Below are 5,627 nucleotides of genomic sequence, written 5' to 3'. Positions count from 1 at the left end.
ATCCCACAATTTATCATTGTTTTTAAGAAGGAATGGTCTCATCCAAGCTACTCTACAATTAATGGAATGGAAATGTTCCTGATACACTTTTAATTAAATGTTACCTGCTTTAGTCATCCAAGTTTTTTTTTTAAAGGCAACTAAAATCTATGGTCATAACTAGTACAGCTTAATAATGAGGATGATTGTAAAAGTTACTTAGTTATATCCAGATCTTAGTGTCTCTAAAGTCAAATTCTGATAAATCCAGTCTTTGGCAACTCTATAATGCCTACATCCATGCTACCAGGAAGAAGCCCTATCTCCTTTGATCTCAGAAAACTAACAGATAGTCTTATTGTCATTCAATTTTAGTAATTTTGAAAATGTATAATCAAATGTCCCCTTGTCGCAGAGTATCCCTTTTGTTCTAGAATTGTCAAAGTTGCTCTAAAATAATGAAAGAACTCTTAGCAAAAGGTGATAGAAAGTCTGTTGGAACTCTGTTAATCAGACCTTGCACCTCTGTGACAATAAAAAGCAATGTAAACAAAAAAAATATTTATTTCAGTTCAAGGATTCAGAGAGTGACATGGTGGAGCAGATCTGTTAAACGTACAACAGTCAGGAAGCATCACAAAATCTTGTAAATTATATTCTTTTAAAGTGTACCTCCAGTGACCTATGTGCTCTAACAAGAAACCCTTAAATAATGTCCATCCAGAGTTTCAGTCCAATCACTGATTAGGTCAGAGAATTCAAATTGTAATCATTCCTGGAAATATCCTCAGAGACATACCCAAAAGCAATGTTTACTAATCTCCTAGGCTTCTAACAAGCTAACCAAGCTGACAATCAAGATTAACTATCACCAGGTTTCCCTTTGTCAACTTTACACACACACACATATCTCCTGAAGCTGAAATATCCACACCTTGGTCTTTAAAATGTGCATAGTCATCTTATAATTCAAATTGCAGTCCATCTCTATAAGTTCCCCTAACCAACAGTTTCAGCTCTGACAAGATGTTCAAGCTCAGAATCTATTTTTGATACTTGAGAACAACTCTTAGCTGGGAACACCTGCAGAATCAAAAAATTCCAATATACAATGGCACAGAAAAATTTCCGTATCAGAAGGGAGAATAGAATAATAGTAGAGAAGGGTGGATAAATGAAAGACTAAAATCTTTAAAGGTAAATGATGGGGAAAAAGTCGAAAGTGGCTCCAGGCGGGTGGTGCGCCTGTCCTGGAAGCTTTTCCCTATGGCAGAGGTTCCTACATACACAAGAAAGCCCCAGGGCCAGAAGACACGTGTAATCTAAAATGAAAGTTTTATTTTTCATGATAGTAGTTATATCTGGATGTGAATGAGCCCCCCAGAGCCTGGGGAGAGCTGGCTTATATAGAGAGTGGGAAGGAGGAGGGACCAGGGAGGAATAACTTAATTATCTAGCCCCCCACACCTTATTAATATGTAAATCTCTTGAGGCAGAGGCCTGTTAGTCAAGTCCTCTACCTGTGTCTTACATGACTGACAGTATAGGTTAAATGGAGATGAGACCGCATGTTAGGGCTCTGGATTCTAGGGGCGTGGCCAAACACCTGCAGTCTCAGGGTTCCAGGTCCCTGTCAACCCAAGATGTCTACAGCCCAACAGGTAAAGACTGAATTCTGTAGTCCCATGCCTTGAACCCACTGCACACAGTAGTATGGTGTGAACTCCCAAAGTCTGGGTTAGCCCTGTTCCTATGACCCTACTGTGTATGTCCTGCATGGCTTTTTTCTTTTACACTGGCTCTGTTTGTTGCTTTCCTTAGAAGGCACTCAACATTCTTAGCACCTGTCACTTCCTCATATCTTTATTACCACAGTCTTCAATGTTTCAACTTCAAATATTGCTTTCTGAGAGGCTGCCTAAAGGAATTCTGTCTCTACAGTACACTGGTTGCCCTTCTAAGTCTTCTTTCAAAATCCTGGATGAAGCATTCGTCACTCTGTAAATTTTACAGTCTAGATGCCTGCAAAACTACGTAGACAATACTATAGTCTGTGACAAATTCAGATAGTAACCAGGTACCTTTAGATTACAATCACACTGATATCTTGAGTCTCTAGGCTGTTGAGCATGTTGAGATAAACACCCTGCAGAAAAACTTCTAGGGTACCCTCTAAAAGCAGGACATTCTGAGGGTGTTCTCTTTTCAAGTAAAAGTCTTTCAAATGAGCTTGCTCTTTCATGCCATTTAGCTTGCATTAGATGATGTCTGATCAAGTCTTAAGATTCCCCTAAGGAATAGCTCTGACTTTTAGGTGCTGAGTGCTTTGGTTCTTTTTAATGGTGCTAATCTCTTCAGAACAATGGCTTCTACAGCCTCAACTTTATGACAGCATTTTTTTTCTGACCAAACTGCAAGTTTTTCAATTATTTCTCTTCTACCTTCATCCTTCCTAGTTTCACTGTAACCTGGCTAAAAGAAGCTGCCAATAACTACACTACAGGCTGAATGCTAGGCTACCTTGAAATTTTCTTAAGCAGATTAATCAGTCTGATTAATGTTTAGATGCAGCCTCGTTCAGTGTCCCAACACATAAAACTATTTACCAGAATGTAACATGAATGGGGTGAAGGCCAAGGGTTAATATAATTCTCATTCTATTCCAAAATCTTAGAAGCAGTCTTTACTGTCCACATTTTGATCTGCATTCACATCTAAATCACCAAAAAATATTCAACAACTAAGCCCAGCATACAGCATCCAGGGATGCTGTAGACCACATCTCCAAACGCTTTCAAACCCTCCCACAACCAGTTCCAAAGGCTTCTGAATTACTTCATCAGGAATAGCCTTGACTCCATACCTTTGGCACCCATTATCTGTTTATTACTTTTAGGTTACCATGACAAAATATCTGACAGTGAAAGAGAAAAACAAAACAAAACAAATGAACAAAAACAACTAACACTTTAAGGTAGAAAATTTTCATTTTAGCTTAGTTTCAGATTTTAGTCCATAATCACTGGATTTATCGATTTAATTGTGGAACTATGGTGAAGGAACAGTTATGGTAACGGGAGTATGTGGAGGTAGACACTGTCCAATTCATGGCAGAGAAGATACAGGAAAGAACAAAGGATCAAATATAACTTTCAAAGATATGCTCATAGTAACTGTGGTAGTTTGAATATGCTTGGCCCAAGGAGTAGCACTATTAGGAGGTATGGCCTTGTTGGAGTAGGTGTGGCCTTGTTGGAGGAAGTATGTTACTTTGGGAGTGGACTTTGAGATTCTTCTTCTAGCTACCTGAAAGACAATATTTTCCTAATTGCCTTCAGATCTAGATGTAGAAGTCTTGGCTTATTCCCCAGCACCGCATCTCCCTGGACACTACCATGCTTCCTGCCGTGGTGATAATGGACTGAATCTTTAAACCTGTAAGACAGCCCCAATTAACTGCTGTCCCTTATAAGAGTTGTCTTGGTCATGGTGTCTCTTCTCAGCAATGGTAACCCTAAGTAAGACAGTAACCTATTTCATTCAGTCAGATCCTTTCAGCTTCCTCCACCTCCCAGTAGTCTATTCTAATTTGACTCTCAGATTGTATTAAAAAGTTGCCTAAATCAAAGTCCTTGTGATCTACCCATCTCTGGAAACATGAGGGAAGAAAGGGGCACTCACCTAGCCAGCCAGATCAGTAGAATCAACCCTCGAGATCAAGTCAGATCATCCTTACACCCACTTCTACATTCTTATATTCACAAGAAATAAATGAAAAAAATCTCATGATAATCAAGGATGAAGGTGAGCCTCAAAACAGTTGAAGCAATATCAATCACAAGTATAAGGCTCTTCTATTCCCCAACATCTATATGTCTCTGGTTATTATCTTCATCTACTCACCCCTTGAGGTAAATTGGCTACCAGCAGGCATTTTCCACTGCATTTTAAAAATTCAGGAGAGTAAGTTTCTCTTTCTTCCACACAGCACAAGAATTCTGTGCATCAATTCTGAATAGCTCACATACTTCAAACATTTATTATAAGACAGAAGATGAATTCAAACCATAGTAGATATTATCCCTGGGACAGACTTCCCAATAGAAGAGATAACAAGGCAAATCCCTTAAATGTCCTCATCAGCACTAATCCTAAATGTTGAAATTCATAAAATATACTTTGAAAATGAGGTCAGTTAACAAGTGACATGTGTATGAAAATGCTCTACAGAAACCTATTAGTTTATTAACTAATTATAATTAATCAGTTTTTAACTGTGTCCATTTCTATAGCTTCTTAGAATTTCTATTTGTTGTGATAAAACAATATGACCAAAAATCAAGCTGGGAAGAAAAGAGCTTACCTGGCTTATACTTCCTCATTGATGTTCATCATTAAAAGAAGTCAGGTCAGGAGCTCAAATAGGGCAGGAACCTGAAAGCAGGAGCTGATATAGAGGACAACAATGGTACTGCTTACTGGCTTGCTCATCATGCCTTGCTTAGCCTGCTTTCTTATAGAACCCAGGACCACTACCCCAAGAATAGCATCACTCAAAATAGACTGGGTCCTCCCCCATCAATTAATTAATTGGTTAATAAAATGCTCAAAAGGCTTGACTACAACACAATTTTATGCAGGCATTTCTTAAGGTTCCCTCCTCTCAACTGGATTTAGCTGTGTTAAGTCAGCATAAAACTATTCAGCACAAGGTGCTTGGTATATGTCCGTGCTGCATCATCAATTCCTAAGTACATATTTGATGTACAAATCTGCCTGTGGAAATCAGAAGTAGTTGAAAGAACATAGATTTACTTCTTGGAGTTACAGATAGACACATTAAAGACTCTAAGAGAGTCTCATCACTGACTGCTTACTCTACAACCTTGTATACCTTGTAAATTTCATGGAATTCCTGAGGTTTATGAGTTGTTTATTTTTTGGGTCCTTAGTAATCTCCTTTAGAATTGTCCAAAACTTAAGCTTCCATTTAGGATGTAATGCTTTGATTAAGTGGAAATGGTTGAACAAAAGATCTCCAGAACCCAAATACCAGGTGGAGTGGTGCCTATTTACAATCTCACTGATGGGGCAACAGATATTTGTGGAGACCTGAAGCTCACTGTTAGCCAGTCTAACTAAATTGTTGAGCTTCAAGTTCAATGAGAGAATATAAAAAAAAACTGAAGTGGCTTTCTATAATCTGCTGATCAAATTTCATAGAACTGACAATGGGGTGCCTAACCTCAACTAAACATACATCTACAATGCATCTTCCACACTGAAGGCTCATGGAACATCATGGAAGAGGAGGCAGAGAGACTATAAGAGGCAGAGGACCAAAAAACTGTGTCTTGTAGATATGACAGTGAAGCTATACCCATCAAATATCTACACTATGACTGCCTACACAGGATGTGAACAATGTTAACACAAGTTGACATGGAACCTTGGATGGGTAAATCCATTGGGGCCCCAACCACGGTTAAATGTGTAAAGGCAGTTAACAATAGCTAAGAGAGGGAGAATTTGTATTTCCCAGGGATGAGCCCCCTAAATGATTACCTAATACCAAGTGGTCAGCCCTAAAAACTTTTCCAGACTCAACCAAGTTGTATTTATATATTTATTCACATGCATCTCTCTCT

The sequence above is a fragment of the Grammomys surdaster genome, unplaced genomic scaffold, assembly GCF_004785775.1.
Source record: "Grammomys surdaster isolate TR1022 unplaced genomic scaffold, NIH_TR_1.0 271, whole genome shotgun sequence".
In the NCBI taxonomy this organism is placed as follows: domain Eukaryota; kingdom Metazoa; phylum Chordata; class Mammalia; order Rodentia; family Muridae; genus Grammomys; species Grammomys surdaster.
Note: the sequence above shows the minus strand (reverse complement) of the source record.